Here is a 25,109-nt window from a genome sequence, read left to right as displayed (position 1 = left end):
TTTACAAAATCTCTTGTGGGGAAACCAAAGATCACAGTGAGTCCACATACATTTAATTGACACACAACTTATTAAAAAACATATTTTTTAAATGAAGCTAGACTGCTGAGCACAGGTGGGAGCCAAAATCCAGCCCTCACTTCTCACCCCAAGCCATGCGCCCTTGAGGCTGCCTGCACTCTCTCAAAGGCACCAGTGGTGGTCCTCCTGAAAGCAAAGCACACTTTCCTGGGACCTAAAACTCCCTGAAAGAAAGATGCATTCTTCTGAAACACAAAGCAGGTAAATAATGACAGAAATAACATTTTCCCTATAAAAGTTATGCACATAAATGCCCAAAAAGCACTTATTAAATGAGCACCTTATCAAATAAGGAAGGTAATGGTTTTCTTGATAATATGCCAAAAGGAAAGTGATAGCAAATGACTTAAAGTGTATGTTCTAGTTTCTTTTAATGGCTTATTTCCTCATTATAGCTGTGTGTGTGTGTGTGTGTGTGTGTGTGTATGTGTGTGTTGTCTACTCTACTCAACAGCATGAGGATTGATGACAATCTTATTGTATCTCTTCCCTTGGCGGATAGGGACACCAGGAAAGTAAACACTTATTTTAACTTAAAATTTTTTTTCTTACTCACTATCAACATTTCCCTCCTCCATCTCCACCCTCACAGCTGCTCTGATCCTTATGGAACATATGGCTGATGGGAGAAGTAGCCCCAGTGAGTTGAATAATCATATCCCTATCAGTGAGGTTTCAGTTTATCAACACTGACAATAAATTTCTCTCTGTGACTCACCATATTTTGCTTTTTTATACCACAGAAAGGTCCTGGACGTGCTTACGGTGCTTTCTATAAATAACAGCCACACATTCCAGCTTTCGAAGGAGCACATTCTGCTAAACATAGACTGTGGAGACAAGCAATCCCTGTTTTTCTTGCTGTACATCATGGGTGCTAATTCAGGCTCAGTTTTCCTTATTTCATCTCAGCTTGGCCTTGGTTGTTTTGGGTCCTTTCACAGAGGTCACCATATCACTTCTAGTGCCCCATGGCTAATACCCAGGCCAGTAGTATCTACAGCCCTAGGATGTTGGCGCCTCATGGCTGCCATCACCACTAGCTGGATGGACCACACTGTTGTTAAACAGTCTCACAGACATTCTAAGTCAAAAACCAGAAGTTTGGGAGTCTCTGGTAATCACAAGAGCCATAAGCCATTTGAAAGTTGAGGTCTGAGTATTACTGACCTAGAATTTCCAGCTGAGGCAGGAAGACAGACAGCTTGGCAAGAATAGCTAGAGTTAGCCCCAGGGCTCCATGGAATATGTCACTAATACAAAAGATTTACAGTGTGATTTACTCAGTTTTCCCAGCCAGTGCCAGGCTAGACTATAACCTGAATATTATGGGACATGACTTAGTTAAATCTTTTCTTGCTTTTTTGCTTGCTCTTTTTTTTTTTTTTTTTTTTTGACTTTTACTTTTTTTGAAAGCATCTGCCATTCAGCAGGAGAAACATGAAACAGAAGTTTTTTGGTTTATTTTGGATACATGTTTTAAAGACCTAGCACCTTTCTTTCTATAACATTCCATTTAGCTCTAAAATGCCAGCAGGCCCATCAGTCATACCAGATCTTTCACCAGAGTATTAGTGTTCCATGCAGTGTTTTCCAGTTTACAAAAGGTGACATCACGTCCAGTCCATCACTGAGCCCCAGAACAACCCTATGGTGTGGTAAGTGTTATTCCCATATGAGAATTGAAGAAACTGAAATTAGATCAGTTTTATGACTAGTTCACAGAGGACAGCCAGAACCCAATCCCAACTCTAGTTCTCCTTCTGTTTTAACTGGAGCATTTTTTGTCTTTAGAACTGCTGTGACGTGGGTGGTACAGAGGGTGCTGGATCAGAGCCCAAGGACTTCCAGTAAGCCACTCCTTGCTAGCCAGACGAACTTATAATGGTTACTTAATCTCTCAGCCTTGATTTCCTTTTCTGTAAAATGAAATCCTTTTTTGCTCTCATATTTTACAATAGGCAAACAGGATCATCAGGAATCTTTCCTCCATGAGCAATACAAGTGTGATAAGTGCATTTTACATGCAAAGGAAAATAGAGAAGTTGATCAAGTTTTCTCTTTCTGAGACTTTCTTCTCTGTCTTCATTTCTTTCTTTTACTATTCCTTTAGTCTGCTGCAATGGGTGGATTATTTACTGCCACTCAAGTTTCCAGTTTTGTTATCCACTAAGTGAGGAAATTGTGCTTTTCTCATATGATTTTATTGAGACTTATCACTCTGTCTTCTCCAGGTAAATCTTAATACAGCATGTCCATATAGTTCAGCAAAATCTTATGGAAAGTTAGATTGACTTTTTGGGATTTTTGAGGGGTTTTTATTTTTTTCTGTGTTTTTATTTTAGGTTAGTCTTACATTTTTTGGCTTCTGTGTTTGGGTTGAGAATAGAGATGCCAGTATTTTTTTCATTTCTAAACCTCAGCTCTAACCTTGTCATACATGTGAAACTGATCTTTGCTAGAAACATATGGAGAAAAAAAGGCTTTCCTGGGTCACTCCATCTAAGGCAATTGATTGGCTCATACAGTTAGATCAGAGATTATCAAAATATCTTCCCTGGACCAAGAGCATCAACTGGGAGCAAATTAGAGATGCAAAGTCTCAGGTGCCACCCAAATCCTGCTGAGTCAGAAACTCTGGGGTTGGGACAGCAAAATCACTCTGAAGTTTGAGAACTCCAGAGAATAGATAATTGTCTTATTAGAATATATATTTTTTTTACTCTTAAACTCCTCAGCATGGCTCTGTGCAAGTGAAATCACAAAGGATATCTGTTAGTGGAATGGGAGAAACTTTATGTAGGGCCAATTAAGGCCCTGCTATAACTAGGGAATAACAATTAGCTACATTGTTATTCTCTGTTACCTCTTTAATTGCCTTATCACTACCTTAGACATTTTATGAATGTCCTCTTCTCTATTTTAAATGTGTAAAGCTAGTGGAGGTGATAGAATTCCAGTTGAGCTATTCCAAATCCTGAAAGATGATGCTGTGAAAGTGCTGCACTCAATATGCCAGCAAATTTGGAAAACTCAGCAGTGGCCACAAGACTGGAAAAGGTCAGTTTTCATTCCAATCCCAAAGAAAGACAATGCCAAAGAATGCTCAAACTACCGCACAATTGCATTCCTTTCACACGCTAGTAAAGTAATGCTCAAAATTCTCCAAGCCAGGCTTCAGCAATATGTGAACCGTGAACTTCCTGAATGTTCAAGCTGGTTTTAGAAAAGGCAGAAGAACCAGAGATCAAATTGCCAACATCCGCTGGATCATGGAAAAAGTAAGAGAGTTCCAGAAAAACATCTATTTCTATTTTATTGACTATGCCAAAGCCTTTGACTGTGTGGATCACAATAAACTGTGGAAAATTCTGAAAGAGATGGGAATACCAGACCACCTGATCTGCCTCTTGAGAAATTTGTATGCAGGTCAGGAAGCAACAGTTCAAACTGGACATGGAACAGACTGGTTCCAAATAGGAAAAGGAGTACATCAAGTTTGTATATTGTCACCCTGTTTCTTTAACTTATATGCAGAGTACATCATGAGAAACGCTGGACTGGAAGAAGCACAAGCTGGAATCAAGATTGCCGGGAGAAATATCAATAACCTCAGATATGCAGATGACAGCACCCTTATGGCAGAAAGTGAAGAGGAACTCAAAAGCCTCTTGATGAAGGTGAAAGTAGAGAGTGAAAACGTTGGCTTAAAGCTCAACATTCAGAAAACAAAGATCATGGCATCCGGTCCAATCACTTCATGGGAAATAAATGGGGAAACAGTGTCAGACTTTATTTTGGGGGGGCTCCAAAATCACTGCAGATGGTGATTGCAGCCATGAAATTAAAAGACGCTTACTCCTTGGAAGGAAAGTTATGACCAACCTAGATAGCATATTAAAAGGCAGAGACATTACTTTGCCAACAAAGGTCCGTCTAGTCAAGGCTATGGTTTTTCCTGTGGTCATGTATGGATGTGAGAGTTGGACTGTGAAGAAGGCTGAGCACCAAAGAATTGCTGCTTTTGAACTGTGGTGTTGGAGAAGACTCTTGGGAGTCCCTTGGACTACAAGGAGATCCAACCAGTCCATTCTGAAGGAGATCAGCCCTGGGATTTCTTTGGAAGGAATGATGCTAAAGCTGAAACTCCAGTACTTTGGCCACCTCATGCGAAGAGTTAACTCATTGGAAAAGACTCATGCTGGGAGGGATTAGGGGCAAGAGGAGAAGGGGATGACAGAGGATGAGATGGCTGGATGGCATCACTGACTCGATGAACGGGAGTCTGAGTGAACTCCGGGAGTTGGTGATAGACAGGGAGGCCTGGTGTGCTGCAATTCATCGGGTTGCAAAGAGTCAGACACGACTGAGGGACTGATCTGATCTGATCTGATGAAACCTTTATCTAACAATTAGCATCAGTACATTTGTATAAAATTTACAAATCTAAATCTTAAGATACTTGTAAATACCAAGCTATGTTTGAACCTTAGTTCAATTCTGCTGAACTGAGGCTTGTCATTTTTGAGCAATCATCTCTTTGGGCTGTTACTACATGGTAAATCCTGTTTTGTCTTTTAGTTCTTGAGTGATGCTGGGCCAATATGATCTATTCTTCCAAATATCTCTTCACATTGCCAGTTGCTATTCCACACAATTTTATAAGAGACCAAGCCTAATTACCCCAAGGAAAAAGTACCTTTCAGAGGCACTCCATTTGATCTGTTAATTCAGTTAATAGCAGTCCTTTTCTGGGGAAAACATGTTCTGTTTTGATCAGCACTTTAATTTTCAAGGTTAATATTCACAATCTTCTCAAAGATGAGGTTCAGCCTTGTTTGTCTTCGTGCTTAGTCGCTTCAGTCATATCTGACTCTGAAACACTATGGACTGTAGTCTGCCAGGCTCCTCTATTCATGAGATTCTCTGGACAAGAATACTGGAGTGGGTTGCCATGCCCTCCTCAAGGGGATCTTCGCTATCTAGGGATCAAATCTGACATTGCTTATGTCTCTGCATTGACAGGTAGGTTCTTTACCCCTAGACCACCTGAGAAGCCCAGAGATTCAGCCTTAACTCATGACAAATATTATTATTCATCTTAGGATGGCAAGAATTTGGGTTGTGCTACTTTATTATTGTGTGACTTTGAGCAAACTACTCAACCTCCCAAGAACCTCATCTGCAAAATAGGTACCTCATAGCCAGAGTTCAAAATCTGGAAGAGAATTCCATTTTTTAAAAAACATAACTCACTTCTTTCTCCACACCCAAGGTTTTCAGGTTTTTAGGGGAGGTGCAAGGGAAGACAATAGAGCTTTGATGTCTCTAATACAGGTTTAAGTGCAAATCCTAAACTTTAAAGCTTTCTACCCTGTGTCTTTCAGCAATTTACTTAATCTCTTTAAACTTTAGTGCCCTTATCTATAGAATGATGTAATAATAGCACTTACCTTGTGGGGTTGGAGAGACAAGTATATAAAATGCTTAGCCTGGCATGGAGTGAATGTTCAAATATATCTGTTATTATAATTATCATGATTGCCTGTCTTTCTTAACATGTGTCAAACAGTACTGACTCCTTCTTTGGACTAGACCTTTTTTTTTTTTCTTTTTTATCACAGTAAGACAGAGTTATAGGACATGAATTCCTTCACTCTTTTTCATCAATTCCATGCCAAGGTATATATGGCTATTGGCCACACTGTTTGAAGCAGACTTTTTGAAGATTAAGATGGGGATTCTCAACTGATGATTGGTTTGGACCTCTGTAGCTGAATAGTTCATTTATGGACAGATGACCAAGGACTTTTTCTTATAGCTTATAGCCTGTAGCCAGGTCTACCCATGCAGACCACTGGGTAGTTCTCGATACTCCCCACCCCCAACAGAAATTATGGGTCATTGTGAATGCTAGTCACAAAATTCCTTTGCCTTTTATTGCCATATAGCATAATGGCACTCACCCTTGTCGAACCAGCTTCTTGTATCTTTCCAGTTACCATCATCATGCCTTTGGTCACTCCTCATTTGGTGAGAGCTCTACACTAACAGCATAAAATGGAACTGGATTCTGAATCAGCCTTCCAATGATACGGTAGCAACCAGTCTCAAAACACAAGGTAGGAAAGATACTTCTGGTAGCATTTGCCATTTTGATAGCATTATGATCCTTATTTTATAAAATTTCTCAAACTTAAGATTCAGCTGGTCAAACTGTTATTTTTAACCTTAAAATATGTCCTAATACTGCAACCTCTGCTTTACACATAGGCCTATTTCCATAATCAGATCATGAGTTAAATTCTCATTATATCAGTTATTTATAAATTATATAGGCTACAGTGTGACTAATGACCCTAATTATTAAATGAAGAAATATGTTGGCAATCAAGTCATTTAACAGTGCCCAAGTAGGCAATCATTTGGTAGAAAAGTCTTAACTAGCTTAACAACTATATAAAATAACACATTACATATTTTTGCAAAATGACTTAAGTGTTAAAAATCAAGGTTAGAACTCAGAGTGTTCTCTTTTGTCATGAATATATTTCCATTTTTACAACAGAAACAAGAGACTGCTTTATTATACTATTTATGGTAACTAATTATCTCTTTATAAAAAGGAGGTTTCATATATAACCTATTTTTGGAAAAGCAGTTAAGAAGCTATTTTGGCTTTCAGTGTCCAGAGATTTTGCTCCTTAATTTTATACCATAGTTATATATTGTAATCAGAGTAAGTTTTTTGTACATGGGTTTTTTTTTTTTTTTTTTTTTGAAAAAGGTACATGGGTTTTATTCAGAGGAAGTTACTGTAATTCAGAGAGGCAGTCACCAATATGAATATAGCTCTAGATTGGTCAATTATTTCTTATACTAGTTCCAGGGATTGATTGGAATAGAGGCTTGTGGTGGCAGGGCTGGCTGGCGCAACCTGGGGACAGTAACTTCATGAATCTAGGGGAAAAAATTTTGGTATGTGCACATTTGCTGTTACTTGGTTTTGTAGCCAAACATTGCTTCTTGGATTTCTTATCTTATCAGTGAAACCAAAGATATTCCAGATTTCATTAGTGCTGTCAGATCTATGATTATAGATCATTCTAGTAATCTCAATCCTGGTATTAGCCTCAGCTAAATAAATTCTTCTTGAATGTGTTATTGTCAGTCTTAGGAGAAATTACATTAGAGTTAGTAATGAAGGTATTAGTCCCTGCTTAACCAATTTAGGGAAAAGGAACGTGGCTTTCTGAGTATTAAGTTGATTGTTCATAGAATCTTGACTCAACTGAAATTTTGACATGTAAATATAAGTTGAAATTTTAACTGGAGAATTGAAATATTCCTTTACACTACTATACAAATTCTCCCTTCTTATTAAAAAATGCAGTGTTATGTAACTGGCTTTATTAACAGAGATAGTAGTTATATAAGAATTTTTATGAGCAATATCATGTAATCACGGCAGAGACAGTGAAACAAAAGTTCCTATAAGGCATCATCAATAAAATAAGCAAACAAAATAACCAACAGTGTTTAGCAATGTTCCCTGGTGAAGGACACAATGTAATATCTGTAAACAGAGTCAGGCCTTCTAGGTTATTTATAAAGCCTGTTTGGGATTGTGATAAAGATACTTTTCAATTTCTGGATCCTAAATCTCTCAAGGACTTGTCCTTTTAAATCATATACACTGTACATGCTGTGTTCTAATGTATATTCCATCTGAGATACTTCATAAATATTAATTTATATTTATATTCTCTGGAAGCTGTTCAATATAAGCAAAGACTTGGCTTAGAACCTCCAACTTTTGTAGATCAACTCACCAAAAATCAATGCTTTGAAAGACAAAATTAATTGAATGACCAATTTGCCAAAATTTGCTGATTTAGCAAAAATGGTTTTAATATTTGAAAAGGAACACTCAGTTTAAGTTACTGATAATAAAACATACAAAATAAATGCTGATATGTCATTTGAAGATTTGAAGTACTGGCCAAAAAAGGAAAATATAAAAATGATTGGAATTTGAAGAAATAGAAACTGTCAAAAGTAGTCAGAATAATTCCAGAACCTATAAAATGCCAGAAACTTGACTTCAAATAAGGGGCAGTTGGAATATGTACACTTTGTGGCAATTTGTTGAAAGGTTTGTTGTGAAAATCTGACAAAGCATCCGAAGAGCCAGGAGGGTGTCCAGATGGAATATTATACTGGACCATGTGATTAGTGTGGGTAGAGAAATAAATGATCTGAGATATGACAGGAGAACCCATATCACCTCAAATGTTGACTGCAAGTCATTAAGAGTTGAAGGTTGACATGCTTGCTACCTGAGAAAGTGGCAAAATATTTTTAAAATATTGCATGATAATAAGAATGTAAAATGGCATTAAATGAGATTCCTGGTTACTTTATTTTCTCCAAACTTTGAAGAGTTTTGGTCTGTTATAAAGGACACAGTTTTGTTGTTGTTTCTTCTGTGCATTGTTACAGAAAGAGTGTAACTCAGTCTCAAGGACACTTCACTCTTTGGCATCCTGTGTTGTCAGCCATTGTACTCAGTAATCAATGGAATTGATATTTGTGTCACAATGTGGATATTTCTCTCATAGAGGCAGCTTACCTAGAGCCTCGGTTGCCCACATCTCGCTTCTTGGGGCTGACAGCTCCTGTAGCCTTGCATGAGTTGATGACACCAGCTACCAGTGTCATCGATGCTACTTTCTAAACTTATTAGCAGTATTTAGGATTCCCTGGTGGCTCAGATGGTAAAGAGTCTGCCTGCAATGTGAGAGAGCCGGCCGGGTTCAATCCCTGGATCAGGAAGATCCCCTTGAGAAGGAAATGGCTATCCACTCTAGTATTCTTACCTGGAATATCCCATGGATGGAGGAGCCTAACAGGCTACAGTCCATGGGGTTGCAAAGAGTCAGAGACGACTGAAAGACTTCACTTTCATTTATTATTGCTGAATAATATCAGTAGTAGTTCCTCATGTGTTAGGCAGACAATAGTGGAAATTTACTGGCAGCAGTCTGGAAGCCCAATCCACTCATGTTATCCTCAGGGAACATTAGGCTTCCCCTGGCATGATGTGACAGTCCCAGAGAGCAGCAGAAGTTGATACCAGGTGAACAACTATAACACACTCCAAGGATGCAGGCATGCACAGCAGTCTCATGACATGCACTTAGAGATATTTTCAGATGCAGAGAAGTAGGAAGTGGTGAGTGGTTTTGAAGTTTCTGTCCTTATACTGCTGTCCCAGAATCTGCTAAGTTACTCTGATACATTGAACTGCAACTATGAAGATGAGAAGATAGTCTCATCGTTTCACCCAGAAACATATAAAGGAAATCACTGTCTTCTGACAGTTTGTGTCACCAGGAATTATGACATAACATGTTAAAGCAGTAAATGAGGTTCACTCTGTGCAGATTTTTTTTTTTTTAATTTCAGCTCGTGTTGTTGTTAAGTCACAAAATCTTATCTGAATCTTTGCAACACAATGGACTATAGCCCAACAGGCTCCTCTGTCCATGGGATTTCCCAGGCAAGAATACTGGAGTGGGTTGCCATTTCTTTCTCCAGGGGATCTTCCTGACCCAGGGATCAAACCCGAATCTCCTGTATTGGCAGGCGGATTCTTTACCACTAAGCCTCAAGAGAAGCCCTAAATTTCAGCTTTCTTGAGGCATAATTAATGTATAAAATTGTAAGATATTTAAAGTGTACAAAGTGATGATTTGATATACATAAACATGATTAAAAGATCCCCCTCGTCTAGTTAAATAATAGTAATACATCCACTGCTTTACTTATTTATTTAGTGAGAGACCAGTAAAGTTCTAATATTATACAATATCATTTACTTGTGGAGTCTTAAAAATTGATATAAATGAACTAATATACAAAACATAAATAGACCCACAGACATAGAAAACATACTTACGGTTACCAAAGAGGGAAGATGGGGGAGGGATAAATTAGGACTTTGCGATTAACATATACACACTATTATTTATAAAACAGATAAACCACAAAGACCTACTACTGTACAACACAAGGAACTTATATTCAATATCTTGTAATAACCTATAATAGAAATGAAGCTGCAAAAGAATATATATATATAACTGAATCACTGTGCTCTTTATCTGAAACTAACACCAACATTGTAAATTAACTCTACTTCAATTTTAAAAAGGAAGTTCTATTCTCTTAGCACATTTCCGTTATGCAGTACATGTGATCAACTTCAGTCACCATGTTTTACCTTAGATTGTCAGATCTTATTCCTCTATAGATAGAAGTTAGTTCAGATCTTATTTATATCTATATCCCTCTTTTTGTGGATCTTTGCCTATTACCCATTCCAGAAAACTTCCAGAAGCAGATGGATTTGCTCCCAAAGCCAGAGGAGGTGGATGTGAGACTGATAAAGTTTACCTAGGCTCTTGATAGCTTCCATAATATTTCTTCATTTAACATGAGCTGTATGGCTTGAGTGGTCTGTGCTCACCACTGCTCTTACAGCTTTGCCCTTTGGGGTCACCTGTGCCTGAAAGGCAGACTGGGTGCATCTCAACTCTCCTGTACCTCTTTTCCCTCACACACTGTCCCTCTGGTAAAATAAGCCTGAGAGCAGAAGTTGATGCAGACAAATTCCAGTGACATTGCATTTACACTGTCACCAGCAACATGGTAACTGCTTCATCATGTCAGGGTTTATCCTGAGAATCAAAGTCAGGTGATCAAATTTGCGGTGGGGCAAAAACTCAAGATTTATGAATTTCCACTTCTCTTCAGATCCACCAATGTTTTCGTTACAGATTCTGAGCATTTGGTGCCTTTGTTGGAGATGGGCTGGCAACATATAAGTGTCAACACAGTTATACACAGCACATGAATATGGAATTATATAGAACACATTAATTTTTTTATTACATTCAGGGATTCAGACATATCTAATTAAGCATCTGACTGAAAAAGATGGGAAGTTACCACTGTCTGGTAATTGTGTAAAATGGAAGGCCCAACTTTTGCTGAAACAATAGTATTTCACATGAAAATGATTATGTTACATTGATAATTTTTTGGAAATATTTTAACAGTTTTTGGTCTTACTTCAGTATCTCAGGTAGCATTAGTTAATATTTAAAATCTAACTCAATTTGAATATCTGCAGTTATCAAAATTAACTATCTCTCTGAAAGTGCCAAGGTTATTGAAACCACAATAGTAAAATTGTCTTGACTACCAAAAGCACATGTAGAAGCTGCCAAATGGATCAGTCTTCTTCTCTATATTCACAGATGATACAACATGCAAAATAACATTGATACTTGGTGCAGGGTGTGGCATATGGTGAAGTGAAATTCTTTCAGTCATGTCTGACTATTTGCGACCCCATGGACTATACAGTCCATGGAGTTCTCTAGGCCAGAATACTGGAGTGGGTAGCCTTCTCCAGGGTGGCAAATGGTAGGTATACAATAAACACTTATTGAATTAAATATTGGCATAAATGTTGGTTGTGCCATTGATAGGTCTGGCTTATTTTTAAGTCTCTTTTCTCTCTTATAGAGATATTTCTCTTGTCACTCTCAGAAATGTTATTTGGTTTCCATTGCCCCTTATCTACTTGATGTCTCTGGACTCAAACCAGAGAAAATGTTAGTGTTTTTCCTGAACAGCTCCTCAGCCCCTGTGCAAATCAGTGATTCAGAAAGATGTATATTGCCTACTTCTTTAGTTTCAGCCCAAACAAAAAAACTTGTTATAGATGGACCTGTAGAATGTGATTAAATTCAGTGACTCTACAACTGATAAGAAAAGCATATGTGTATGTCATTGCAGAGGCTAGGTAGGAAAACAACAGGCACCGCATTGGCTGAAGCTGCCATGGTCATACTAGGTGTGGCGGTAAGAAGGGAGAGTTTCCTTCCTTGCCATCAACACTAAGAGAAAGAAGCCACCGCCTCTGCAAAGACTTTTCTTTCTTTTCTTATTACATTTATTCATTGCTTTTGCCCGCACTGGGCTCTTACTGCTGCACGCGGGCTTTCTCTAGTTGAGGTGAGCGGAGGCTCCTCTCTAGTTGTAGTGCGTGGGCTTCTCATTCCGGTGGCTTCTCTTGTTGCGGATTGCAGGCTCTAAGACACACTGGCTTCAGTATTTTCAGCATGCGGGCCCTGTTGTTGTGGCACATGGGCTCCATGGAGCATACAGGCTCAGCAGTTTTGGCACATGAGCTTAGTTGCTCCACAGTATGTGGGATCTTCCTGGACCAGGGGTGGAACCCATGTCCCCTGCATTGGCAGGAGAATTCTTAACCACTGGACCACCAGGGAAGTCCAGCCTTTTCTTTTTAAAGTGAGAATTTAAAGCCATTTGACAAGCAAAACTAGGAGAAATTAGTTGATAGCCTTTGCTCCCTTTCTTAGGGTTGAGGGTTTAGTAAAGGGCACCAGAAAGGGGCAAAGATCAGGAGAATAAATTTGAGGCAGCGTCTGCAGATTGAGAGTAAGCTAGATGGTCTGGACATGGGGAATTCTGGCAAGATGGGAAAAGGAAATGCTGCTATTTCGTTTCCTAGTGTAACATAAACTTAAGTAAACAGTCATGTCTCAGAGCATAAAGAACCCTCTACCTTCTACTCTTCCACACCCCGTAAATACGACGTGGGGAAAGAAAGCTGGTCAGTAACTTTCTTTAAATTCTCAGGATACAAGGTATAACCTTAATCTACTCTTTATTTTCACTTTTATAGAGTAAAGCAAATAACTATTTTTTACCATTTTAAAATGGACAAAGTGATTGAACACTAGAGTAGTTTAAAACTGAAGTAAGAGGCAAAACAAAAGAATGATTCAGTTATCCTTGGTCTCTTAAAGAACCCCTCAGGTAGGACAGACAGTATGTGCTGCAGCCCTGATCTGTAAGAATCTCTATCCTTGCATAAGAACTGTAAGGAGCACTGGCCACAGTCTGAGTATATGAGCTTCAGTCTCTCCAATGAGCTCTGCTGCTCTCTAGTTAGTGTAATGAGAAATTAAGGCATAAAAAGGCCAGGACTCTGAGAAATTTGTACACGACTGTTTCTGCTCACATCTGACTCTGTTGCACTCTGATAGATCCTGTGGTCCCTGCTAAGAACCCTTTGCTGGCCCAGAAGCACGTACCTCACACCACCCCTTGCCCTTTCTCAACATTCATAATAACTGATTCACATCAAGCCAGGCCTCCAAAAGAGACCTGCTGGACAATGTGGAATGTGCAGAGAACACAACTGAGACACGGATGGAGCAGGTGGCTCAGGTCAGAGAGCTCAGCACTGCCAGGGGATGCATGGGACCAGAGAGACGGTCATTTACTGCAATGAATCTTTGGGGGGCAGCAAGGACATGATGTTCCATGCTTTATGAAATTACCTCACAGGGAGAGAGAAAGCAATTAACTATCAGAGCAATTTCAAATAGCATTTTAAAATTCAGGGTAACAGAAACAGGTCAAAGTGGATGTCATTAATGAATCACTATGGCAAGAGGAGAAATGAAAACACTCTTTTAAAGTGATCAGAAAGTATTTATGAAAAGCCTACTATTTTCCCAACACTTGTGAGATTAACAAGTTCTATAAAACATGATTCCATCCCTTAAGGAGATTATAGGATTTATCTTTGACTTATTTATAAAAACATTTTAAGTATACAAGACAGGTATGCTTGCAAGCGAGTGAGTTACATGCAGTGGTGAACTGGTAAGTCAGCTGTCATAGAAAACATAAAATTCTGATTTGTTGTGTTTGCCAATTTCTGTGTTGCACTACTCCCACCATAGCCCTCACTGAATGTAGAGTTGGAAAGGGGTGTGCAAAACTGTCTCTCACAAGCTGATCCAAGCCAGCTCCAGCACATGTGGGTCATCTGTCTACATGAACAATACCTTGTTTTTCGTGTCCAACTCTTTGCAACCCTGTGGACATCAGGCTTCCTTAACAACACTGTAAATGATGATATTTAGATGTCTGGAGAAGGGAGATCAGCCCATTTTTTTAGGAAGATCTTAGTAGGGGAAGATAGGATTTACATACAAGGAGGCCTTTTTAAGTTGAATTCTCAGAAAATAAGGCTGCTTGATTTAATCTCCCCACGTCTCCTCACCCTGGCAGAACCTCTACATGTAGTAGATATTCCGTAAAGAAATGTTTGCTGAATAACCAAATTCTTAGGCTGAAAGCAATGGGAAGGCTTTTGGGAGCAAAAATGTATTTCTGAAAAAGCAAAAATACAGTCAGAGAGACCAAAGCAAGTAGGACCAAACATTAATGTCTGTTAAAGCTGTTCATAGATACATACATATGATTATTATGCATTTTATTTCCTGCTTTCTTCTGTATATAGGAAATATGCCATAGAAAGTACTTAAATCTTTTTTTTTTAAGCTGCAAGGAAAACGGAACTATGTTAACAAAGCACAGAAGTAGGAATAAACACAATCTGGTGGGTGCCTATTAGACACTTTGAACTGATCAGAGGGTGGCAGGGAACAGCAAAGTTGAGTGTAAGAATGTGGATAAATGGAAATCTCACCCCAGTTAACTGCTGCTATTCATACTGCTTCTTAAGTGGTACTAAAGAACTCAACCCATTCTTTCTTCTTAGCATTATAGTTCATTTGTTAAATTTTGAATTTCTGTATTTGTATATTGTGTAATTTCTGTATTTGTGAAAAAATATTAATCCAAATTAGAATTAGATGGGGAGGGAAATATTTCATCTTATTTTATAGGAAAATGGACAACTTAAATGAGAGCATTTTTTATGAAATGAAATCAGCGGTATTGAGTAGTGTTTTTTAATGTAACTGCCTCTGTACTGAATACAGTCCAAGTTGTTCAACCCCCTTTTCCTGCCCTGAAGGCACACATATTCAAAGGCAGCCTAAAATAGTGTCCAGTTGGACAAATGTATAGAAAGGCACAGGGTCTTCTGAATTAGAGTTCTGTGTTCTATTCATTGCATAAAACAAAGAATAAATCATACATAAATTTACACTCTGTTGGAAGTTTCTTGTGGGTAAAATGAAAGAGGACAAAAAGTAATCATCACAGCAAGCTGTCATTCAAGGAATTGGAAAAAATACAGAGAAGGGCATGCTCCATTCTTCTTTGTGTGCCTCGCATCTCTAAATTAGCATCTTGTAGTATTAAACAGCACCTTGGAAAATAACTCAGAACACAGAAGTTCTTAGAAAATATTCACTGTCTTTTCAATGCACTCTAAATAATGCATTCAGCTCCTTACAGACATGCCATCAAATTACAGTAAGAGGAAAACAAAAACAAATGCTTGCCCTAAACACAGGATTTCTAGAATTGAGGTTCAGTTCAGTCGCTCAGTCATATCCAACTTTTTGCGACCCCATGGACTGTAACACCCCAGGCTTCCCTGTCAGTCACCAACTCCCAGAGCTCGCTCAAACTCATGTCCATGGAGTCGGTGATGCCATCCAACCATTTTAACCTCTGTTGTCCCCTTCTCCTCCTGCCTTCAATCTTTCCAGCATCAGAGTCTTTTCAAACGAGTCAGTTCTTTGCATCAGGTGGCCAAAGTATTGAAGCTTCAACTTCAGTATCAGTCCTTCCAATGAATATTCAGGACTGATTTCCTTTAGGATGGACTGGTTGGTTCTCCTTGCAGTCCAAGGGACTTTCAAGAGTCTTCTCCAATACCACCGTTCAAAAGCATCAATTCTTTGGTGCTCAGTTTTCTTTATAATCCAGCTCTCATATCCATACATGACTACTACCGTACTTTTGACTGCTGCTGCTGCTAAGTCACTTCAGTCGTGTCCGACTCTGTGCGACCCCATAGACGGCAGCCCACCAGGCTCCCCCGTCCCTGGGATTCTCCAGGCAAGAGCACTGGAGTGGGTTGCCATTTCCTTCTCCAATGCAAGAAAGTGAAAAGTGAAAGTGAAGTCACTCAGTCGTGTCCGACTCTTAGCGACCCCATGGACTGCAGCCTACCAGGCTCTTCCATCCCTGGGATTTTCCAGGCAAGAGTACTGGAGTGGGGTGCCATTTAGATGGACCTTTACTGGCAGATGTCTCTGCTTTTTAATATGCTGTATAGGTTTGTTACAGCTTTTCTTCCAAGGAGCACACATCTATTAATTTCATGGTTGCAGTCACCATCTGCAGTGATTTTGGAGCCCAAGAAAATAAAGTCTGTCACTGTTTCCACTGTTTCCCCATCTATTTGCCATGAATTGATGGGACCAGATGCCATGATCTTAGTTTTTGAATGTTGAGTTTTAAGCCAGTTTTTGCACTCTCCTCTTTCACTTTCATCAAGAGGCTCTTCCTCTTCACTTTCTGCCATCAGGGTGGTGTCATCTGCATATCTGAGTTTATTGATATTTCTCCCTGCAGTCTTGATTCCAGCTTGTGCTTCATCCAGTCCAGCCTTTTGCATGATGTACTCTGCACTTAAGTTAAATAAGCAGGGTGACAATATGCAACCTTGACGTACTCCTTTCCCAATTTGGAACCAGTCCATTGTTCCATGTCTGGTTCTAACTGTTGTTTCTTGACCTGCATATAGATTTCCTAGGAGGCAGGTAAGGTGGTCTGGTATTCCCATCTCTTTTAGAATAGGTTATTACAAGATACTTAATATAAGTCCCTGTGCTACACAATAGGCCTTTATTTACCAGTTTTATATATAGTAGTGTGTATCTGTTAATCCCAAACTCTTAATTTATCCCTGCTCCTCCTTTCCTCTTTGATAATCATAAATTTGCTTTCTGTGTCTGTGAGTCTATTTCTGTTCATCACATTATTTAAACCTAGCATTCTTTAAGCTGGTAGCTTAGCTGGTAAAGAATCTGCCTACAATGCAGGAAACCCCAGTTCAATTCCTGTATTGGGAAGATCTGCTAGAGAAGGGATAGGCTACCCACTCCAGAGTTCTTGGGTTTCCCTGGTGGCTCAGACAGTAAAGCATCAGCGTGCAATGCAGGACACCTGGGTTTGATCCCTGGGTTGGGAGGATCCCCTGGAGGATTCTTGCCTTAGAGAATCCCCATGGACAGAGGAGCCTGGTGGGCTACATTCCATGAGGTTGCAAAGAGTCTAACACGACTGAGCAACTAAACACACAGCACATCCTTTAAGCTATTCCTGTGTTTCTCTCTGAACTTTTTTCTTTCTCTTCAACTTTCGGGCACTTGTATTTAATACTATAGAGGAAAAATAATGAAACATATCTTTAAGAACAATTTTGGACTGGATGCTTAAGTATGACTTCCAGAAATATAGATTTAAGTGCAGTATCTCAGAAATAGTTTAAGAGCCCATGTGACATAACAAGAGTTCTTCTCAGTTTGTTGGAAGAGATGTTCTGATACCCAACACAGTGTGGGACTGAAGTTTTCCCAATCATTTCTCCTCTGCCCCAGGCTCTCTTTGATCTGTCCTGTGGCCACATGTCCTTATGTTAAATCATCCTTCCTCAAACATATAATCTGCGTTTTCCAATGCTTGCCTCTTGCTCATGCTTTTTCTTCTAGCTATATTTATACTTTATATATATATATATACTTATATATTCACATGCACATATATATATACACTCTTTTCAGCTCTTTATTAGGGCCCTAAAACACATTTTTTTAAAAAAACAAAAACAACTCTGTTAACATTTATCCAGATAATTTACTAATCTTGGCATTGCTAAGATTGAGATTTTGGTGCATTCTCTGACACCTGGATAGGAGACAATCTAGATATTGCATATACATTTATAATTCTATTTTTTTATTTATTTTTGGCTGTGCTGGGTCTTTGTTGCTGCATGTGCTTTTCTGTAGTTTTGGTGAGCAGGGACTATTCTCTATTAATAGTTGCAGTGTACAGGCTTCTCACTGCAGTGAGTTCTCATGTGGTGGAGCATGGGCTCTAGGGAGCTTGCATTTAAATGGAAATAACATACCTAATTAAGATGTAGTATTTGGAACTTCATCATAGGACATGTTTTCTTCTATACCCTTGTTTCTTTGCTTCTTGATATACTCATCTTTCAAGCAAAGCGATGATATCTAAGTTTTGAGATTTTCAACTCTAAAATAGTCCAGCAATTTCCTTTCAAACAGCAGAAGACCTTTAAATTAAGGCTTGTCAGAAATCTGACATCATTAAAACATGTTTTCTTTAAATGACACTGTAATAACCGTAGTGTAGTTTTACATATGTTAGACAAAGATTTGGAGAAGGCAATGGCACCCCACTCTAGTACTCTTGTCTGGAAAAATCCCATGGACGAAGGAGCCTGGAAGGCTGTAGTCCATGGGGTCGCAAAGAGTTGGACACGACTGAGCGACTTCACTCTCACTTTTCACTTTCATGCACTGGAGAAGGAAATGGCAACCCACTCCAGTGTTCTTGCCTGGAGAATCCCAGGGACGGGGGAGCCTGGTGGGCTGCCATCTATGGGGTCGCACAGAGTCGGACACAACTGAAGCGACAGCAGCAGCAGCAGCAGCAGTATATACTACAGAAATTATAGAGAAAACACTTGGAAAATGTCAGTTAAGAAACTTCCATTAACGTTCCCTCTGGTCTCATTCAAACCTGTGTCTTCAGTAATGTTCACAAGTATTTGCCTGTAACTCCTTAATTTGTATTTCTAGTCTCGACATGTCCTCTAGGCTCCAGGCTGTGTGTGCTTGACAGCACTGCTTGGGTGTCTGATATACACCTCATATCCTACATGTTCAAAGCTGAACACAAGGTCATGCTCCCCAGCCCTGGTCCTCCTCCAGTGTTCTCCTTCTCAGTGCTCAATGGATAACACCACTATCTTCTCAGCTGTGCAGGATGGAAGCCTTGCTGTTATCCCTGGCATCTTCCCCCGTCCCCATATCTATGTGCTCCATCACTCAGTTTTGTTGTCTCTCCTAAACATTAAATTTATCCATTTCTCTCTGGATAGATTATAAGCCAAAACTATAATCATTTATCCTTTATTGGTAGGGTGATTAACCATCCAGGTTTACTCAGGACTAAGAAGGATCCCATAATGGGTGATTTTCAGTTTTAAAAAGGATCAATTCTAGTCAAAGTGAGATGAATTGATCATCCTAATGATTAATCTCCATGATTTCACTTTTGCCTCCCTCCAATCCTTATCTATGCTGAAGTTAGTATGATTTGTTTAAAGTAAACATTACTTCCTACCCAATAGAATGTTTAAAATTAATAAGACTGACGATATCAAGTGCTGGTGAGGCAATGGAGGAACTAGAGCTCTTATACACTGTTTACAGGAATGTAAAATGTACTTTGAAGTAAAAAGTATTTTGGGATGTAAAACTACTTTGGAGAACTGTTGGGCAGTTTCTTACAAAGTAAGCATATAGTCACCACCCACTCTTACATTTATCCAAGGAAATATATGTCCATAAGAAGACTTTCATATTCATAGATGCTTTATTCAGGATGGGCCTAAAGTAGAAACAACACAAATATCCATCAGCAGATTAATGGATAAGCTAGGTGAAATATATCCAAAGAATTGAATGTTGTATTTAGTCACTAAATCATGTCTGACTGTTTTGGGGCCTCATGGACTCTATCTAGCCCACCAGGCTCCTCTGTCCATGGAATTTTCCAGGCAAGAATACTGTAGTGGGCTGCCATTTCCTTGTCCAGAGAATCTTCCCAATACAGGGATCAAACCTGTGTCTCCTAAATTGGCAGGCAGATTCTTTTCCCACTGAGCCACCTCAGAAGTTGTGTCCAACTGTTTATAACCCAGTGGACCATAGCCCACCAGGCTCCATTGTCCTTGGGATTCTCCAGGCAAGAATATTGGAGTGGGTTGCCATGCCCTCCTCCAGGGGATCTTCCCAACCCAGAAATCAAACAAGCACCTCTTACATTTCCTGCATTGGCAGGCAGGTTCTTTACCTCTAGTGCCACCTGGGAACCCCAAAGAATGGAATACTACTCAGCAAAAAGGGTGGGGGGAGGCATTTCTGATACCCATAACAACAGGGATAAACTCAAAAATATTCCATTTAAAAAAAAAGACATAAAAGAGTATATACAGTAAAATAACATTTACATAAAATTATAGAATAGGCAAAATAATATATATAGTGAAAGAAAGCTGATTAGTGGCTGCCTAGGGCTGGGGAGGTATCACTGATATTATAAAGGGGCATGAGACAACTTTCTGGGGTAATAGAAACATTTATATTTTGATTTTAGTAGTGGTTACCATTATACATACATTTGTCAAAGCTCATCAAACTGTAGTTAGAGTGGGTACATTTTGTTGTATATCAATTATACCCTGGGATTTTTAAAAAATAAGTAAATTTAAAAAAAACCTCAAATCTGATCACATCACCCTCTTGTCTAAAAAACTTCAAAGGCTTCCTATTACTTTTAGAATAAATACCAAAATCTTAGCATCTGGCCTTGCCTGCCTCCCAGTCCCTCTCATGCCACTTCCCCCACATACTTCCTGTGTCCCAGTCCCACAGACCTTTTCTTTCTTTTCTTGGCTCCTCCTTACCTCCTACCACAGGGCCCTTGTACATACTTTTCTTTCTGCCTGGTGTACTTCCCTTACCTATTTCTTTACAACAGGTTACCACATACTCATCCATCAAATAGAAACTCAAAGGCCATTTCTTCTAGGAAGCCTCCGATCTCCATATTACTCAGGTCTGCTTATGATACTCTGATCGCATCTTCTGTGCAATAGAAGTGCCTTTATAGCACTTATTGCAATTTGTAATTGTATATTTTTGAGATATTTTGACTGTCTACCTTCCCAGTAGACTTTAAACACCACAAGGTTAAGACTGTTTTGTGTATGTGTTAGTCTCTCAGTCGTGTCTGACTATTTGCAACTCCATGGACTTTAGTCTGCCAGGCTCCTCTGTCCATGGAATTCTCCAGGCAAGAATACTTGAATGGATTGCCGTTTCCTTCTCCAGAGACTGTTTTACCCACTATTATATCCTCACAATTTTGGGCTTAGTGTAGGACTGATAATCAATACTTGCTAAATGAATGAATGCTCAATTACAAATGATAACTAATAACCACTCTTACATTACAGTAGAATAATGTTTGATTGGTCTATGCAGTTTTATTATTTAAATTCAAATTAGTTAGTGAAGAATTTCAACTTCTAAAGATTTTACAGCTATGCAAACCTCACATTAATATTTTGTCACTAAAGTCAAGCAAGTGATTTGGCTATCCAATTGTTCTCTAGGTGCCCAGAAAATTGGAAATTTATAGAATCCAACCATAAAATAGTGTTCAAAAAATCATGTTATTGTTATATTGTTAGTCATTTGGGGAACTTGGATTGTTAAATAGAATATCTATTTCTGCAAGCATGCATATGTTTGTCTTGCCAATATAGCTTAAGATGCTACTTACTTGATAACAGTTAAAATGTGTTCTTATACATTTTATAATAAAGCATACTTTTGAATGCAGAGGAAATATCAAAGTCATTATAAAATTACCTCAACCGAACCATTATATTCTGTTAGGAAACCATCTGATAAAAGCTTTTCATGACACCAAAAAAAAAAAAAAAAAAACGAAAACAAAACAATTTTTCCCTATTTTAATCACATCTTGTGGTTGTGGGATCTTAGTTCCCAAAACAATGACCAAACCTGGGCCCTCAGCAGTGAAAGTAGAGTTTTAACCATTAAACCACCAAGGAATTCCCCTAGGTAACCATTTAGACATATTAGAATTAGTAGTTACATTTCTTTATGAACCTGTCTTCATGTTTTACTGTGAGCTATTCTCAAAAGAAAGATACAAGCATCTGAATGCAGAGTTCCAAAGAATAACAAGGAGGGATAAGAAAGCCTTCCTCATCAATCAATGCAAAGAAATAGAGGAAAACAACAGAATGGGAAAGATTAGAGATCTCTTCAAGAAAATTAGAGATACCAAGGGAACATTTCATGCAAAGATGGCTCAATAAAGGACAGAAATGGTATGGACCTAAGAGAAGCAGAAGATATTAAGAAGAGGTGGCAAGAATACACAGAAGAACTGTACAAAAAAGAGCTTCATGACCCAGATAATCACAATGGTGTGATCACTCACCTAGAGCCAGACATCCTGGAATGTGAAGTCAAGTGGGCCTTAGAAAGTATCACTACAAACAAAGCTAAGTGGAGGTGATGGAATTCCAGTTGAGCTATTTCAAATCCTGGAAGATGATGCTGTGAAAGTGCTGCACACAATATGCCAGCAAATTTGGAAAACTCAGCAGTGACCACAGGACTGGAAAAGGTCAGTTTTCACTCCAATCCCAAAGAAACGCAATGCCAAAGAATGCTCAAACTACTGCACAATTGCACTCATCTCACATGCTAGTAAAGTAATGCTCAAAATTCTGCAAGCCAGGCTTCAGCAGTATGTGAACCGTGAACTTCCAGATGTTCAAGCTGGTTTTAGAAAAGGCAGAGGAACCAGAAATCAAATTGCCAACATCCGCTGGATTATCAAAAAAGCAAGAGAGTTACAGAAAAACATCTATTTCTGCTTTATTGACTAAACCAGAGCCTTTGACTGTGTGGACCACAATAAACTGGAAAATTCTGAAAGAGACGGGAATACCAGACCATCTGACCAGCCTCTTGAGAAACCTATATACAGATCAGGAAGCAACAGTTAGAATTGGACATGGAACAACAGACTGGTTCCAAATAGGAATAGGAGTACGTCAAGGCTGTATATTGTCACCCTGCTTATTTAACTTATATGCAGAGTACATCATGAGAAACGCTGGGCTGGAAGAAGCAGAGATGGAGTCAAGATTGCTGGGAGAAATATCAATAACCTCAGATATGAAGATGACACCACCCTTGTGGCAGAAAGTGAAGAGGAACTAAAAAGCCTGTTGATGAAAGTGAAAGAGGAGAGTGAAAAAGTTGGCTTAAAACTCAACATTCAGAAAACAAAGATCATGGCATCTGGTCCCATCACTTCTTGGCAGATAGATGGGGAAACAGTGGAAACAATGTCAGACTTTATTTTTGGGGGCTCCCAAATCACTGCAGATGGTGACTGCAGCCATGAAATTAAAAGAAATTAAATTCCTTGGAATTAAAGTTATGACCAAACTAGATAGCATATTCAAAAACAGAGATATTACTTTGCCAACAAAGGTCTGTCTAGTCAAGGCTATGGTTTTTCCTGTGGTCATGTATGGATGTGAGAGTTGGACTGTGAAGAAAGCTGAGCTCCAAAGAATTGATGCTTTTGAACTGTGGTGTTGGAGAAAACTCTTGAGAGTCCCTTGGATTGCTAGGAGCTCCAACCAGTCCATCCTAAAGGAGATCAGTCCTGGGTGTTCATTGGAGGGACTGATGCTAAAGCTGAAACTCCAATATTTTGGCCACCTCATGCGAAGAGTTGACTCATTGGAAAAGACCCTGATGCTGTGAGGGATTGGGGGCAGGAGGAGAAGGGGACAACAGAAGATGAGATGGCTGGATGGCATCACCGACTCAATGGACATGAGTTTGGGTAAACTCCGGGAGTTGGTGATGGACAGGGAGGTCTGGCGTGCTGCGATTCATGGAGTCGCAAAGAGTCGGACACGACTGAGCGACTGAACTGAACTCATTCTCAAAAGAAAGGAACAATTCTCTTTTGGGGTTTTCAAACTATCAGGATAATGAAAACTAAGATATGTTTAACTAATAACAAAAAGATGTGATCACAAATCTTTTGGACATGTGAATAATCCTGCTACTTATTCTGAAAAACAGAATAATCACCACCTTTGCTGTGTGTGATTGTGGCTGACCATAATCTTTTGTCAAAATACTTGGTATGGCAAAAATAAATCCAGTTGTGTTGGTAAAAGTGGATCCTATTTTTGTTGAATTATGTTGTTTGGTAAGTTACTCATGATTAATAGGATTTAATTCCACCATAGGATTTACCTCCACCATAGTTTGCTGTCAGGTCAAACAACTGGGAGGGAACACAGCCACTCATCAACAGAAAATTGGATTAAAGATTTACTGAGCATGGTCCCACCCACCAAAACAAGACCCAGTTTCCCCCAATCAGTCTCTCCCATCAGGAAGCTTCCATAAGCCTCTTATACCCTTTACCATCTGAGCCACCAGGGAAGCCCCCGCTCAGAGGGCAGACAGAAGGAAACCACAATCACAGAAAACTAATCAAACTGATCACATGGACCACGGCCTTGTCTAACTCAATGAAACTATAAGCCATGCCAAGTAGGGCCACCCAAGAGATGGGAATACCAGACCACCTTACCTGCCCTCCTGAGAAATCTCTATGCAGGTCAAGAAGGAACAGTTAGAACTAGACATGGAATAATAGACTGGTTCCAAATCGGGAAAGGAGTACATCAAGGTTGTATGTTGTCATCCCTGCTTATTTAACTTATATGCAGAGTATATCATGCAGAATGCTGGGCTGAATGAAGCACAAGCTGGAATCAAGACTGCAGGGAGAAGTATCAATAACCTCAGATATGAAGATGACACCACTCTTATGGCAGAAAGCAAAGAAGAACTAAAGAGCCTGTTGATGAAAGTGAAAGAGGAGAGTGAAAAAGTTGGCTTAAAACTCAACATTCAAAAACTAAGATCATGGCATCCGGTCCCATCACTTCATGGAAAATAGATGGGGAAACAATGGAAACAGTGAGAGACTTTATTTTGGGGGGCTCCAAATTCACTGCAGATGGTGACTGCAGTCATGAAAGAAAGACGCTTGCTCCTTGGAAGAAAAGTTATGACCAACCTAGATAGCATATTAAAAAGCACAGACATTTGCCAGTAAAGGTCCATCTAGTCAAAGGTATGGTAATAGTCATGTATGGATATGAAAGCTGGACTATAAAGAAAACTGAGCACCGAAGAATTGATGCTTTTGAACTGTGGTGTTGGAGAAGACTCTTGAGAGTCCCTTGGACTGCA

The sequence above is a fragment of the Bubalus kerabau genome, chromosome 16, assembly GCF_029407905.1.
Source record: "Bubalus kerabau isolate K-KA32 ecotype Philippines breed swamp buffalo chromosome 16, PCC_UOA_SB_1v2, whole genome shotgun sequence".
Lineage (NCBI taxonomy): Eukaryota > Metazoa > Chordata > Mammalia > Artiodactyla > Bovidae > Bubalus > Bubalus kerabau.
The sequence above is the reverse complement of the archived record's forward strand: the minus strand, read 5'-3'. Positions refer to the sequence as shown.